At 41.3% G+C, this 17218-nt stretch overlaps 1 protein-coding gene across 2 annotated transcripts in view; it reads left to right on the top strand.

Moving 5' to 3' along the window:
* The window catches only part of LOC121948398 (peroxisome proliferator-activated receptor gamma coactivator 1-beta-like), a 93679-nt gene that overhangs the window by 46855 nt on the left and 29606 nt on the right, over positions 1-17218 (top strand). The window lies entirely within an intron of this gene.

Genomic DNA, 17218 nt, shown 5'->3' with positions numbered 1-17218 from the left:
AGTTGGAATAAAGATATTTTGAATGCATCCTCACCTAAAGTCTGACAGCACAGAGGTTTCTCTGCTCGGCTGACCTCCTCTGGAGATAAATCTGAAAGATGTAAGTGCAGGAGAGTCAGAGGTGAGCTGTGTAGTTGCTGCTGACTGCCTGTAGTGTTTTATAGTGCTGTCGGTGGTGTTCGCGGGTGCACACTCTGCTCGCTGCGTCCCATTAAAAAACTATTGGTGTTCCTTCTACTGCTGTGTATTTACTGCAAAACTGATTATATCGCTCTGTGCTGCTGTGAGGAATCTCAAAGAAGGGTTATTGTATTTTGTGTGTGCGTGTGGGAGAGGAATAAGCTGTCAAACGAACAGGATAACTTTTTAAGGTTGGGCCATTACCATCAGCTGCATAACACATGCAGATATATAAGCACACACACACACAGTGTTAAGGATTGCTTCACACACAGAGCTGCCTCAGTGCAGAGTGAATTTAAGATGCATGCGTAGGGCACTGGGACTTATAAGCCCTTTATTGCCTATTTGTTAGGAGTTAATACAATACCAGAGAGACACTGAGGTAGGCAGAGACACAGAGAGACAGAGATGGTCCTGATAGGTAAGAAAGAGGCAGATGATGCATTCACAATGGCCGAAAGTCACTTTATTGCATTTTTTTTTAATGGCTGAAGAGCAGTTATCATGAATGTGCAATTTAGTCATTATCAGCTGGTAGCTCCCCGGTCCGGGAAGCAGTCCAATTTGTAGACATTTAATTAAAAGCATCAACAGCCTTAATGGCTTTTAAACTTACAGATGGACTCTTTCCCTTTGCCAGTGGACGAGTCTGCATATTCTTTTACTTTTGGTGTGTCATGTTTGACATCATGACTGCAGCAAAATTTAAATTGGGAATATAAAAAACGCCTAACACGCCTATGTTGCCTTCGATTGGAAATAATGAGTACGTTAGTACGCTGGCTGCAACAGATATAAGCCTCCATAACATCACTCAGTGGAAACGCAGTCATCTCCCACTTGTGTTTTATTGACATTTTTAAAATATCACTTAACATTTGTGCAAATTTGTAATGGAAACCCACCTACTAATAAGGAAATTGAAGAGCGTCCTTAGAAAGCAAAAAGAAAAAATACTTTTTTTGTTCATCTGAAAGGTTACAAAGTTTCTTCCCAAACTTTTACTTTTTGGATGCAAAAAAGCAGTTTGATCTTTTGTGCATCTAAAGCGCCTCCTCCGAGTTCTTTTCTTCTGTATAAAAGGACTGTTTACCTTCACCTCAACACCTGATACCACCTCTTTTTTCATAATCCTTGAGTCAAGCATGCAAAGCTTTCACTGTAGCGTTGCAAAGAAACATTCCCGGGAATTCCTCCAGGTCTTTTGTTGAGGAGATTGCCAAGTCATCCTTTCCAAAATACCTATTTCCCCTCTGATCCCTGGATGCTGCTGCCTGTGTGAGAAAAGACACACTGTGAGTGTGAGTGGGTGACGGGGGGACACACATCGGGATGCCCTCTTTGATCTTAGTTTAGCTGGTCGTTAAAATAGCAGCGATTCAGTGCCAGAGGTCAGCTCGGATCACACCCTTATTCTCGGGCCGGGTGGTGTCCAGGGGGCGGCTTGGGTTGTTCTTTGGGAAAGGTTGAAAGGTGGGTTCAGGTGAGGCACAGTAAAGACCAGGCTTGTTGTGGCAATACAGACTTTAAAGGTGGTTCTGCTATTTTTAAGGTTATCATCAGTCTTTGTCGGTTAGCACTGACGATTCATGAGAAGCTGTTTGTTGCCGTTCATTCAGAGGCAGGACATTAAACAGATTTAAATAATTAATCCCGCTGCTTCCATAAACATAAAGCACATCCCTTCCTGCTCAGCTGTCCGTTTTTCCTGGAAAATAACGACCAGACGCTGAGCTTTCAAAGAGCTGATACACTGCAGAGGCACTAATGTGTGTTGCAATGTATTAAAAAGTTGTGGATTATTGTCTTAACGGTATAGAAAAGCAGGATCCGGTTGTATAATGTCTCTTAAACGTGCAGAATCAGCTGTGAGGGCGCAGCTGTAATCGCTGCTGCGTGTCAACGTGGGTGAGTGTGTGTAACAGCTGGGCTCGTTTTTACAGTAATACCGTCTATTCTGGGACAAATGGTGTGGGTGCTTGTGTTTCCGGGAAGTGTTTGTTTGTACGGGGAATGTGTCTGAAGCATTTGGTGAAAGTATACGTATGTAAGGTCACATGTTCTGCATGTTTTGTGCGTGTTTCAGTAAATTCAGTGTTATACACAGAGATTGTGCTACACAAAAAAAGGTTCATCCTGAAGGACTGAGGTTCTACCCAGAACCATTTTTTTATAAAAAAAAGAAAAATATATATAAATATATTTAGAACAGCACAACAGCGGTATTGTGTCGCTCCAGTGTGTGATTTTAGACAGTATGCTGGTACTTTGGAAACAAAAGAGACGTGGCATTTAACACAACAGCGTCTGCCTCTCGTGTGACATAAAACATACGTGTTGTCAGCACTTTATAAACAATAAAAAAGGCATCAACGTCTCGATAACAATCATTTTCCATCTCTGTTATAAGGCGGCTGATGTCATCCTCCGCTCGGAGGGTAGGGAGCTCCCGAATCTAATTTGTTCTCCCAATTTTCGGACATTTTTGGTCGCTGTTGAGTCGCAAGCATAACACGTTGTCAAAATGTCCCACCCGTCCCACCCATGGGCCCGTCCTGCTGGCTGTCTTATTTATACAAACGCTGCATGCCACCGTTACTATGTCTTGTACTGTAGTACAGCGAGGGGGCGTAACAGCGCAAAATCTCCACAGTAAAAAAGGTCTGTGTGTGTGTGTGTGTGTGTGTGTGCGTGTGTGCGTGTGTGCGTGTGTGCGTGCGTGTGTGCGTGTGCGTGATGTGTTCAGCTGGTAGGGTTTGTTTATGTGCTCTAGGGCATGTCAGCTGATGGACTCAAACCTGTGACCTTTCTGGTACTGGACAGGTGGCCTGCTGTATCAAAATGAATAGGAGTCAATGGGACACAAGCACATCAACCCTGAGGCCTATTTTTACATGTGTTTGTGTGTAAATGTGTGTGTGTGTGTGTGTGTGTGTGTGTGTGTGTGTGTGTGAGAAAAGACCACCGTCACAGCCACGCTAGCAGCCAGAGTTGTGTATGATTGTGTGTAGTTGTGAGGCAGAAATAGTGTGTTTCTGTTGGAGAAGTGTGTGTGTGCAACTTGGGACAGCTGTTTCTCGCAGTGTCCTTTCAACCCCAGCAAACACACACTCACACACACTTACACACACATATTTAGACCCCAGCCATCCTGAGTAAAGGTCAGAGCTCCACCCCTCCAGGCCATGCTAGAGTTTCAAAACAAATCTGCCCCCCCTCCAAATCCCCAGAAATTCCCACTGCTTCACGCCGAGGGGTGAAAGGGCACAGTGACACCCCAAAACTTCACACGCACACCTTCAGGCTGGGTCTAAAAAGAGACCTTTACTGGAAAATAAACTTTTTTTTATCATTATTAGGTTAGTGTCTAGGCTGCCTTAAATTTTTAAGTTGACTGAAAATAAGAAGAAAAGTTGAATCATTATAAAATTTTCCCAGTTTGTTTCTCAAATTCAGTCATGTTAAAATTTAAAGGCAGCCTGGACAATAACTTTGAAACCTGAGGAAATTGGCTTGATGCAAGAAATTAGTAAATGGTACAGGAAAATTAAGGGAAAATTGTTAAAAAAAAATATGTATAAGATAAAATAAAATAAATACATGAAAATAAAAAGAAACTTTAAAAAAAACCAAGGCAAACATGATTTGGCTAGTGCTTAAAAAAACTCTTACCAAGTAGCTCATTTTCTTTTTTCCCATGATTGTGAAAGAAATTGCACCAATTTGCTCAAAGTTCAGAGGTTTAAATACTTGTGAAAGGCATCTGAAGCAGAACAAGAAAAGTGGTTTCAAAGGATTTAGATAAAACAAATAGTTGATTTTTACAGTGCGTTGGATTAGTGTTGACTTTTGATCAGTTTTTGTGACGTTGGTAAACCTTCCTTCCTCCGTTGCTCCTGTTCCAGCTGTGCATGAGTGTGAGTGTTTCTGTGATAGCAGTAATGAAAAAATGATGGGTGATTTTAGGAAGGAAGTGTTGGTCAAAGTCGCGCTTATGTTTAGAAGTCTGTCTGCGTCTCTCTCGTTGCATCGGAGCTTTTTCCCTGAGGAGGAATGAGGAGGAGAGAGAGAGAGAGATGACGACTATGGCTGCAGAAATAACTTCCATATTTAGACTCGGAGGACGAGGGAGATGCAGGCGAGAGAGAGAGATCCTATGAGAGACACGTTAAGAAAAGAGCATCATCGGTCGTAACGCTCTTGTGCAGTTTGCCTCAGAAAAGACAAAAAAAGTTGAGAAAACAAATTGGTGGTCCTAAATGGCCTAAAAACAGCTCACAATGAACAAGACTGGCCTTTAGTGAGTGAAAGCGGAGTAATTGAAATGAGAGATTGATTAACAACAACAAAGACAAAACCCTCTCTCCCTCCCCTCTCTTACTCCCTCTCTCTTCCTTCTTTTGTCTCCATCTTCACAAGCATTGATGTTTTGAAATGAATACTTGTCAGATAGCTGGACTATATTTAGAAGAGAGACATGCTCTGTCTCTCTCTGTCTGTCTCTCTGTCTGTCTCTCTGTCTGGTCCAACCTCTCTCTCATTAGCTGCACGCTGACCTTTCAACCGTGTGGCACGATCCTCTTTTAGAAAGTTCAAAAGCCTAAAGATCCCATGAAACGGTCGATAGAAAGTCCTGGAAAACCGTGCATCTTCAGTGGTGACCTTAAGCCAAATCAGTGGGTGTATCTGCAACGATCCGGCCATTTTTTTTGCATGTCATGTGAAAATAACTTTTTCTTGCTCTGAGCAACTAACAGCCCATTAGGTCACACTTAAGACTGACCCCGCGCTGTCTAATGTTCTGCTCAAACAACCTGTTCCCAAAGGGATTACATCATATTAATGAAGTAATAAGACCATTTTATGGGACCTTTTAAGGGGAAAAAACAACTTAAAACAGCTACCATGGATGTGATTTAGAGTTCTGGCTCCATTAAGCTGTTAAAACTGTTTCTGGTTTTGACGTCACGTCAGGAAATCTCCTGCAGCTACAATTTAGACAAGAGTCAAAGGCCACTTTCACACACGCACTGCAGCCCTAAACTTATTTATGAACTACCTAAAGGCTGTATGTGTGGACGCAAATGTCCAAATCAGTTGGACTAGACATTAAACGGACTTTAACCGTGCCAGCTGTCTGGTACAAAGTCGTTGTAATGTCTGATTGAGTATATGAGTGACTAGTGCAGGTAATAGTGCAGAGAATCTATAGCCAGCAGATGGGCGTGTTGATGACGTTTCTATTATGTGTCTTGAAAGTGGAAGAAAAACAAGCATCCAATTATGAAGATAAAGGGTCACTTAGACAAAGACGCCAACAAAATGTCGAACTGGAGAGACGACTATAATGGGGAACCTTTGTCAGTAGAGACCGAAGTAGTCAGAGAAATTCCTGGAAGGGAAAGCGACTTGGTTGTTTATGACCAAATTACGAACCTCCTACATGGCCCCAGTGTAATTTGTGCTTGTCTTACCTCCCGCTTGTCCCACCCAGGTGCTACTCTTTGCCTAAATCACACTGAATATTTTCAGTAAATGAGAAACGTCCAACACCATCTCCTGTTGCGTGCAATATGTGTGAAAGAGAAACTCAACAATAATGTCCGGACGTGATTCTGCAGACGTTGTCTGGAGTTATTGGTAGAAAATCCTGGATGCATAAAGAGAACTGGATACAGCGTTGGAGGCAGGAACCCCGTTCATTCTTATAAAAGTTGCTCAGTTCCACCGAAGCCAAAAACTTTCAACTGCCACATATAAAATTACCTTGATGTTCGGCATTGCCTCATCATCTTTGGGTCCATAAAGCACTGCAGACTTACGATCTTGAATAGGAATAAAATGATTTAATTGTGAAGCTCCTCTTGACTTTCTGAACTTTATTGGATCAAATTCTGATAGAAAACTGAGTCATTTTGTGGGGATTGTGATGCTCAAAAGACTCTATTCACTGATTAAGTCTCTTTCCCTGATGAGCAACAAAAAACAGCCTATAACTGTTTTTTGTTGGTTTTAGCTGGTTGAAGATGGTCTTAGATGGTCCTGACCCAGTTCTTGCTGGTCTTTGATGGTTCAGGAGGGTGGGCCAACTGGCGGACATGCTGGTGTGACCAGCCAAGCTGCACACATTTATCTTCATGCATATTCCATGACAGAAGACTTAACTGATTTATGCTCTTTCTTTTCATACTTCCCCCATATGACACTTGTTTCTCCATGCTCAAGGACGTTGATTTGGTTTCAGTTTTACAGGAACTTGAGTGACTATCACAAGCTGGTATGACCAGCTAAATATATTAAAAATGTACTTTAAACTGGTCAACCAGATAAACCATTTTAAGATGATCAAGATGTTGTTTTTTTCAGTAGGAAATGTACAATAAGTCTGTGTGAAAATGTATTTTCAGGCTATAGAGCATCACATGACAGACTTGGAATTTGTAATTCCATTGTTTGGCCACTATGAAAATTGTCGCAGCACACTTCCTGGAGGCCTGGAGAAAACGGCCAAAGACTAGCTGCCGTTTTCACATAATAATTTCCTACTTACAGACAACATAAGTTAGCATGAGGAGTGATCAGTGCTTTCATAATGATGACGATTCCAGCACTCCTGATTAACACTTAACACTGAACGTGACCTGAAAGTTTAAGAGTAGCATCCTTTCAACTGGAAATGCTGTAATTGGATTCATTATTTAGATATTCTAGTTGACAGAAGCTGAATTAGTTCTTTTGAGCTCACAAATCCTCAATCTCTTGTTTTAACTGTCATAAAGCATTTTAAACTGTTTTAAAGAAAAACAAATGAAAATGCATCATCAGGAACATTGTTAGTGGCGTTACCCAAAAAAAAGACAAAGCCGGTCTGAGTGTTTCAGAAGTATGTTAAAGGCGACTCATGCCGAGCGTTTTCTGCAGCGGACCATCGTTTTTTGAGATTGATGAATGGGATTTTCTTGCCTTCCAGGCAGCCATTAGTTTCCATTTATTTCAGCACAGAATAAAAATCAGCTCGCAGAGACTTGAAACTTGCTTGAAAAAGGTAATCCATCACAGCGAGCGGTGTGCCGTCTTTTATTTTTGTCACAGTTATTGTTGTGTGGCGGTGCAGCTCTGAAACTTTCCCACAGTTGCGTTCAGGTGCTTTTTTTTTTTTTAGGAAAGTGGGATAAATGCATAAGAACATAAAAACTAGTGTGGCAGGGTGGCCTGACTTTTTCTGTAGGTCTGTTTATTTCTTTTCATCCTCTTTTGCTCTCATCTTCCTCTTTTGCTTCATCTCTCAGCGTCCTCCCTTCCTGTCGCGCCTTCTCCTTGCACCATTAAGGAGTCGTGACTGGACGGATGGATGCAGGGACTCGTGGATGGAGGGATGGAGGGGGGAGGGGTGGGCGAGGGTGTGTCGTGATGCTCGGCTTCACCTCTCTGCTCTGCAGCGCTGCTGCGAGGAGAGGGAGGGATGCAGGAGGAGGCGTGAGGACGGAGAGAGGATATAAAAGCAAGTGTAGGGGGTTAAAGAGCACGGAGGCAGAGTGGAGGAGAGGGGAATGAAATGGAAGAAAGAGGAGAAGGAGCGTTCAAAAGAAGGAAGAAGGCAGGAGTGACGGGGAGGAAGAGAGGGTGAATTTGCAGACATGCTGTGCGCTGCATGAGAATGAGACAAGACAGGACACACACACACATGCACGGACACACACACACACACACAGTCGTGATGCATCTGCTTGATGAGCCGTTAGATCAGGTGACCGAGGTCTGGTCCGTTACCTTTTACCTGCTTCTCCTCTTCCCTCCATCTCTACATCCTCTAATTTTATCACCTCCATCTCCCCCTTTTCTCCTCACATCAGTGCTCTCTCTCTTTTTCATTTTCACCTGTCTGTCTCTTACTCTTCCTCTCTCTTTTACCCAGTTTCTCTCCGTCTTTTTTTTACTCTTCTCTCCTTCCCACGTACTTCTTTTGTTTATTCTTTGCCTCCTCATTTATTCTTTCTTCTTTTCATTCCTCCTCCATCTCTACCTCATCTCTTCCCCCTCCTCCTTCTTCCTTTTAATCCCTGACTCTTCTTCCCTTTCTTTCTCTCCCTCTTCTTTCCTTCTTCATCTCTGCCCTTCATCTGTGTCTTCAGTAATGAAACTCGTCACTGTACGCACTAATAGAACTGCTACGATATAGAAAGGCCATAAATCAGCCTTAGCTGTGTGTGTGTGTGTGTGTGTGTGTGTGTGTGTGTGTGTGTGCGACCAGGCCATTTAGATTCGTCACTGTGATATAAGTGCTTAATCTGCCCGGATACAGTACCTGTGTCACGTGCACTCTCACACACACGCACACAGCTGTAGGTGGTGCCAACTCATGGTGAGGTCGAGATAAATTCAGGGTTTAAAAGTCTCCTTCAGTGTCTTCCCCTTGGGTCGGAGCCCCTTTACAGTGTGTGTGTGTGTGTGTGTGTGTGTGTGTGTGTGTGAGAACAGGTGTGTGCTATCCAAGCTGCTGTAACGTTAGACACCTCCTGTCATTGTCTCGGTGTAAAGGATACCAAAGTGCTGACAGACTTGCTAACCCCTGTAGTGTGTGCGTGCATGTGTCTGTGTGTGTGTGTGTGTGTGTATTTTTTATGTCCCTGAAAAATGCAAGTATTGTGCAGTCATGCATTTGCAGGTGTGTGTGTGTGTGTGTGTGTGTCTGTAACAGCTGCCAGCTGGACAAACCAGCAGCATGCACAACGAGGGTGTGTCTCTGATCCACCTGACAGTATGATGCAAAGATATATTAACGCTGCAGCTGATGATTGGTTACGCTGTCAGTTAATCCATATGTTTTTAATTGGTTTAAAGGAGAAGGCATCCTGTATATTATGACACTTGTGTGTAATGCTACCTCAAAATTGAATAAAAAATAAAAAAATAAAATAAAAACTTGGTAAAAAAAAAAAACCTTATATTGATCCATATCAACGCAGACTCAGTCATTCATCTTTTGCAAAGTCATCCTGTCCTCTTTTGTCATGTGCACTAAATTTCCATACAGCACCTTATCTTTGGTACATAACTGAGCTTGCAATGTAGAAATAATAGTAAAGTAAAGCAAATATAAACTTTATTTTAATCTACTACTAAACACCATTTAAAATATACAGAAACTGTTGTAAAAACTTCCATATCATAACCCATACATGTCAAAAACCAACATTAACATTATACAGAGTATAAAATATGTGATTATTCGGCACTTGACGAAAATCTGAAAATGAAAAACAAAAAATCGGACGATTCAGGTCACCTTCTGATCGATCGGTGCACCTCTGAACATGAACATAAAGACACTTATAAGGACAAATGTCCTTCACATGTTGTCAGAGATCGCTGTCTTCAGCTTGCAAAGGGAAACAAGGACCAGAGGCAAAGAGGATGATGGGAAATGCAGTCTTAATTTGATCACTGCCTCTCATCACCTCCACCATGGCCTGCATTGTTTACTCTAATTAAACAAAGGTGTCATAATTAATTAGTCTTTGATAAACTGATATGAGATGCTACGTGAGCTCGCTCCTTTAAACCCTTTAACCCTTTAACCCTTGTTCCTCCTTTATCGATATCTATGTTTTTCTCTTCTCGGCCCTCCAACCTCACAGTTCACATGCTGAGTTGAGCTTATCTACACATTTCCTGGAAATCTCACAACGACCTTGAGGAGCCACCGGTGTGTGTCTGTGTCTGATTGTGTGTGTGCGTGCGTGTGTGTGTTTTGTCGAGCTGTGATAAGATTTTTCTATTAGTTACAGCTAGCTAGGCCCACCCCGCTGTAGGGGAACACAGCCCATTACAACTGAATTAAGACTATAGGATTCATTCACGCAAATGGCCTCTTTGGATCACTGATAGTGAGTGTGTCGCCATGACGACCGCCTCTTGGGGTGACACCACAGTTACCACGTGTATGTGCTGTACGTGTGTTGCTGTTTTTGCATACAGAATGTGTTTCCTCATTTCACTCATACATGAAAAGGGCTTTTTAACTTTGCTTTTGTGTGTGTGTGTGTGTGTGTGTGTGTGTGTGTGTGTGTGTGCGAGTGTAGCCAAGCCAGGCGTCACATTAATGAGAAGTCAGTTTGCCCACTGACCAATCTCCACCATGCAGCTCCACACTATAATCTACAGGCTGCAACTGAAGGAGAAATCACAATCAGCTGCACACACACACACACACACACACACACACACACACACACACACACACACACACACACACACACACACTCTCTCTGACTGGTTTGTTTATGTTTTTGTGGCAGTGCAAACAGGATGTGATTAGGCATGTAATTAGCTGTGAGTGCGAAGGTTTTCAGCAGGTTTATGCTTCTGTTCGGGCTGCGTTAGCGAGCCGCTCCGGCATGACTGAGAGGGACGGAGACGGAGAGACAGAAAGACAGAAAGACAAGTGCATCAAAGTTTTGGATCAGTCTGCTTTGGCTGTGTGGTCTGCCTCATCTCAAGATTGACCTTGTCAGAAATTGATTGGTTGACTGATTGGTTGTTAAGGCGATTTATTCCGTAATTGATTGATTGATTAATTGATTGATTGATGGGTCAAAAGACAGAAACAGAAGAGCTTCTCCTTTTAAAATTCTCCTCCAGATTTTATTTGTCCTTCACTTTACAGCCTGCTGAGTGGATCTTTTACACACCCAGCCCTTCCTAGTGTCCTTATTTTTTCAGAATATAAAAAAAAATCTATAATTAAAGGCAAGACACTGAAAATGAAAGCCTCGTTTTTTCATGCACTGGCCAAACTGGAGATTTTTGGCTATTTTTTTTATTTCCTGTCATCTTTGTGTTCCATACTAGAAGAAAGAAATATCCAAAATACACATTTAAGTTTGTTAAAGTTCAGATTTCTATTCTGGAAATGTATGCAAAAAGAATATATTTAATTTAATAATGCATAGTTTGCATAATAGATAGAAATTAGTAGATTCAGAAAATTATTTTTTTTAAAGCTAGAAGAAAACTTATTATATTTTTTCAGCATTTTTATAGGTCATGTTTTGCTAATTTTGGCAATTTTCTTTACTTTAAACTCATTTCTTGAAATTTATAGATTTTTAAAATTATCATTTTTTTAAAGCAAGGTAAAATTTTCCAGTGAACTATATTTAAAAATATTATTATTGTATTTTTAAAAGGTTGTTTTTTTAGATAATTAATTTATTTCTTTTATACCTTTTATTCCCTTTTTTTGTTGTGTTTTTGCCAATTTTGGTAATTACATTTTAATAATTTCTCGCTAATTTCTTGGTCACTTCTTCTTAAATTGATCATTGGCTTAAATAAAGCCAATTTGCCAACGTTACAAAGGGTAAAATAACAAAAAAGAGATTGTGATTACGTGTAGATGCATAAATAACAGCTAGAACTAGAAACAGCTACATATCCGTCCGTCCCAAAGGTTCAGCTCGGACTTCGGTACAACTAATAATGGCGTCACTTCTTGCTAAAAGAAGTTAAAGGAGACCAAATAAAGGAGACAGCAGGTCCACGCACGGCAGCTATGCCACTGTGAGGTTGCTCATTTCCTCCTCTTGGTTCGCTCCTCTGCGTGACACTCGGCTCTCTGCCGCTGATATTTCAGTGTCAGATTTCAGCCGTGGCGTCTGCGCTGTGAGGAAACTGATGATGAAGTGATGCGAGTGAACGCACCTGTCATGTTTTATCACCTTTCCCAGGATTTTAGTCCACCATAAAAAACCGCCTCCCCTCATGGGAGTTTAGCGTACATTCAGGTCGTTCCACACACAGAGGCATTATCTAATTTGACTCTTTATAATTGATTAAGGGACCGCTGCCACCGGTGACTCGGTGATATCATATTACAAGGCCACGGGATCGTATTTCCCCACAACGTCCTTCCTCCTCCTCCTCCTCCTCCTCCTCCTCCTCTGCAGCTCTGTATGTCTGTAAAAGCTTCAGCTGTTCTTCTGTCAGAATAAGCAGAAAGCGTTTGCGTTGCTGCTGCATCGTCCTTTTATTTTGCAGACGCCGTAGTCTGAAGCAGGAAGGACGGCACAACAGCAGCAGGCTGGTCCAGGGTCAGAGCAGCTGATGAGAGGCGAGAATCCAAAGTAGGCCATGTTTGGCCCAGAGCCTCGACTCAACGTTTGTAGAAAACGTCTAAAATTAAGTTTTTGGAGGATGATTTAATTTTGATCAAACGACAAAAATACAACTGAAAAATAAAAGGTATTTAGGGTTCGTATGGTCATGAAAACTCTGCATATTTATGGAATTTGCAAATGGCAATTTCCAGGCCTGGAAAAGTTTTGGAAAACTAAATTATAGTGTGAAAGTTTTGGAAAAGTTGTTCCACAAACCTGTAAAACAACATGATTTGTTCAAGGGTCAATTTCAAAATTCCACAATAATTCTGTTTTAACAGTTTCTGGCAGTGATAAATGGTGTCAATTTTGACGATTTTAAAGGGTTTTGGTTTAGATTGCAAAAAACAATTAAAGAAAAAAAATGCGAAAGAAATTTAATCACCAAAAATTTTAAAAAAGGAAAACAAATCACCAATTTCTTTAAGAAAAAAAAAAATCATCCCAAAAAATTTTAAAGAAAAAAATTGCCAAAATAAAAACAACATGTTTTCTTTAAAAAGCTATGGAAAAGTAACATCCATTTAAAGTTGCATGTCCCTCCCCCAGCCAAAATAAAAAAAAATCCCGAAATTATATTTAAATATTCTATTCATTATTTTGTTTTAGATTTTATATTTATGATAAAAAAAATCTATGATACAGAGTTTAGAAAAAGAAAAGATGAGAATTATTAATGGTCATTTCAGAGATCGTCTTTAAAGTTTAACTCAAAGTCAGAGAAGAGTCGTGGAAAAGTTTTGGTAAAAATGTGTTTGAACACGCGGTATTCAGCCCGTAGTATTCATGCTGTGACTTTCTTTATGATCAAGTTAAAATACACAAATTAATGTTAAAAAATACTGCAAGTCTCACTAATCAGGTGTGATTAGCTCAGTTGTCGGGGTCAAAACTGCACATTGGAGCTTTAAATGAAGGTGAAGTAATCTGATCGGCCGACCTGTCGCCGCTGAATTAAGGTCAGGCGCAGCGATGGATTTGGAGTTTCAAGATGAGTGCGGCGTGACGCCATTGGCCGAGTCGCACAGTTGTAATCAGGGTCAGGAAAAGGTGTTGGTACATGCATGTGCGTGTGCGCGTGAAAACACAACCTTTATACTCCGTGATTCCTACTGTGCTACAAAATTAGTATCCTCCTCCACCGCCACACACACACACACACACACACACACACACACACACACACACACACACACACACACACCATCATTAACCTCCCTGCTGACCTTTGACCTGACCCATGTGATAAGGTTCACTGTGATTTTCTCCAATCCTGTTAAGAGCTTTAAAATGCTGCCAGCCTGAAAGATAGATTACCAGCTGAGGACGGACTAAAAAAGATGGAGATGGAGGTGAAGAGGAGGGTTCAGCACACGGATTATCGGAGAACGATCACTTACAGATATACAAATATTTACCGCCGATTACCTCAAATCTGACCAAGACTCCAGCAGCGAGGGTGTAATTTACAGGGAATAATGAGTGTCATGCCTCTGACCGTCCACTGCATGTGACAGGAAGAACGGGAGGACGGGGACAGATGGAAATGAGGAGCGAGACGTGGCGTGGGTTGATGGGTATTCCGATTTGTTGCCTCCTAATGAGGCCCTCAGTCGGAGCGATGGTGGACGTCTGACCTTGGTGTCCCGTGTGCATAAACAAGCATGTGTGCTGTTAGACTGAATTAATGTGAGACAACACGGAGAAGACAGAGCGGAGCATGTCACATGGCGGTGTTTAGTGCGGGACGTAAAGAACGAGGAAAGGAGGGAGAGATGGAAAGAAGAGTGGAAGGAGAGGAGGGAAAGATTTACAGTTTAGCAACGTGGAAAAGATGAGAGAATGTTTGCAGGGAAGAAGAGAAGAAAGGATGGAAAAGAGCCAAAAATTAAACTACAAAATGACTACAAAATAAACAATAAAAGCAGAAAAAAAGGACGAAACAAATGATAGGATACAGAAGGAAGATGGTCGAAAATGGATTAGAGGAAATGATGGATGAAGTCTTGAAACTGAAGCTTGAGTTGACTTTGTAGTTTCGGACAGTTAGCCAATCCAATCTGCTGGTTAGCTTGGATCAGCGTGCTCCGTTAATTGCTAACGAAGGTATTGAGATTGCGATCAGATACACTGATCCCGCAGTGATGGATCGAGTCCTGAAGCAGCAGAGGAAACGCTGCAGCTTCAGGCTCTGCGCCCCGAAAAACTAACTCTAAAGGAATACTTCACCCCCAAAAAATGACTGTTTGTATGTCAGTTACTCACTGTGTTACCTTGTATTCCTGAGAAAAGCTGTTTTTCTCTACAGTGAATGGACATTATTAACATTTAACAACAGCGAAACTATATCAAAATATCGATTTACAAACTCTCAGCAACTCGTGCGGTGTAATTCAAGTCTAAAATATTCAGTCGTATGCTCAGTACTTCATCTGTTGGTTTGTGGACTGCAGTTCGACCGATGCCGTCTTGGTTTTCGGGACCAAAAGTGACCAAAGTGGGATGAGAGGGCGGGCACAGACAGCCTGTCAATCAAGCTGCCTGGCCCGTAAATATGATTAACTTTGGGTTAAATGTTAACACCCTCGCCAGAGTACTCTCAGTAAGCAGGCGGCCAGCAGCAGCATTTTTGGTCATACTCACTCATCTTTCAAGACCCCAGAATATTTTGTTTTTGAATATATAAACAATGAATACACGGGCATGTGACAAAAACGTTTTCTTCATGAGTTCAAGATAGATTCAATAATGATGATAATAATAATAATAATAACTTTTAATACATTTATATAGTGCCTTTTAAAAGAGTTTACAAAGTGCTTTGACAAACAAAGCGCAGCAGAAATGGGATTCACAGACGGCGATACAACGACGTAAAGCAAGATAGTCCTATTAAACACAAGCGAGACCAAACTAGAATATAGTTCAGATAAAATTAAAACCAGAGGACGAATAACGCAAGAAGCAGGACGTAAAATGTCAGTATAAAATAACATGAAGAAATAGACCAAAAAGGACAATAACAGAAGCAAAAATGAAATTAAAAAAAGCTAAATTAAAAATAAATAAAAACAATAATAACTATAATAATTTACAATAACAGTAAAAAATGATAAATAATGGTCATTTTGGAGGTGACGTATTACTTTAATTTTCTTTTAACTGGCCAGACAAACAGGTTTTGACAACCCTGGTTTGTTACAGCACCATTTAGATCATTGCTTTATAGCAGTGGTTCCCAACCTGAGGGTCAGGGCCCACCCAGGAGGTTATAAAATAAACAGACGAAAGATTTACCGTTGGTAGTGACCGTTGGATGCTGCAGACAAGCATGTCCGCCACTGTGGCGTTCCTACGTCCGAGGAAACATACATTATAAATACGGGCCAAGGTGTCCACGCAGAGGACTGTAATGGATTGATGGATCGGGCGCAGAGGTTTTGGTGCAGCTGAAGGCTGAATCCGAGTGCTGCGGAATTAGATACTGGACACCTGAGACAGGAACATGGTAGACGCTGAGGGTTAAAGCTTGCTCAGTGGCAATTTAATCAACCGAGGTCTCACGCAGGGAATATGGAAAGTGGTTACCTAAAGAGATTGCAAGTCCGCATGTTGGAGGAGTGACGAGGAAGGACACAGAGGACATTTTAGAGGTTCATACAAAAGTGTGCAGTTACATTTTGAAAAAAGAGAAAGTCATGTCAGAGATGAAATATCTTCTGTAATCACTTCTCTTGATTGCAGTTTTTCGAAACTTTAAATTAAAGCTCATCTCCTGATTTTAATAAACATTTCATAGCATTAACTCCGGCTGAACATTACATTTAAATAGTTTGCACGGTTTTAACCTTCTAACCACTTGGTAAATATGAAATAATTGATTTTAATTTGGATTTTTGTACCTTTAACCTTCATTAAAATCCAGTGTAATCATTTTAAGCCCCGGCTATTACTCTGTGAAAGAACAAAGTCACTAAGAAGCTGCATATTTTTGGTATTATCATCACCTTTTTCTCCGTGTTCACCTATTTCGTACCTTTCTTAAGTCTTTCATTTGTAAATTTGACTCAGCTGCACCTTCCTGCAGCTCAACTGAAAGTGAAGACGTTTAAATCCTCTTAAACTCCGAGTGTCTCTGCGTACACTCTCCCTCTTCCCTTTTTCCATTCAACAGCCACAGTGTTTTTCGTTTTTTTCTTTCTTTGCATTGTGTTCGCACGCTGAAGTTTCGCCCTGAATGAACCTGGCTGGCAGGGCCTCCACGCCGTCTCAGCTGCCACCACCGTTTTTAGTTTTGAGCTCTGAATCGGCTTTCCCCCTCCGATCCCATTACCCGTCAGGCCCGCTACCTGCAGCGTCAAGACGGCAGCTCTCCGCTCCTTTTAGCCTGCTGTTCTGTCTCGTCTTCAACCCGCCGTCGTCATTCTCAGCCGATCTGTCACTCGCAATTTTTCTCTGGGTGTTCGAGGTTGTGGAGGTTCACAGTTTTGACTTGGATGCAACTGTCAGCTCAGGTGCACTCGGTCAAACGGATCCCGCTCTCTTTAGATTGTTCAATTCAAAAAGTTTTTCAGTTGTAATGAGCACAAAAATTACAAAGTTTGAATATATATTAAGACGATTAAACATTTTACCTCATTCCAATTCATTCCCCACACTTTCGTTGGTTACTTACTTTCTGCAAGTGGTATTTTTTCCTGTTTGCATCCAAAATATATTCAAGTAAAATAATTCAGAGTTTTCTCAGACCTTTACTCTTCTGTCAGTGAGAAAATTAAAGGAGTAAATATAGCTGCAAATGGCAATCCAGGCTTCAAGCCTTTCAACCGCCAACAGAATTGCAGCTCAGTCTCCCAAAAATCAAAGTTGCAAGTGGC

Source organism: Plectropomus leopardus, chromosome 9 (genome assembly GCF_008729295.1).
Source record: "Plectropomus leopardus isolate mb chromosome 9, YSFRI_Pleo_2.0, whole genome shotgun sequence".
NCBI classification, from domain to species: Eukaryota; Metazoa; Chordata; class Actinopteri; order Perciformes; family Serranidae; genus Plectropomus; species Plectropomus leopardus.
This window is presented reverse-complemented; position numbering and strand designations above follow the sequence as displayed.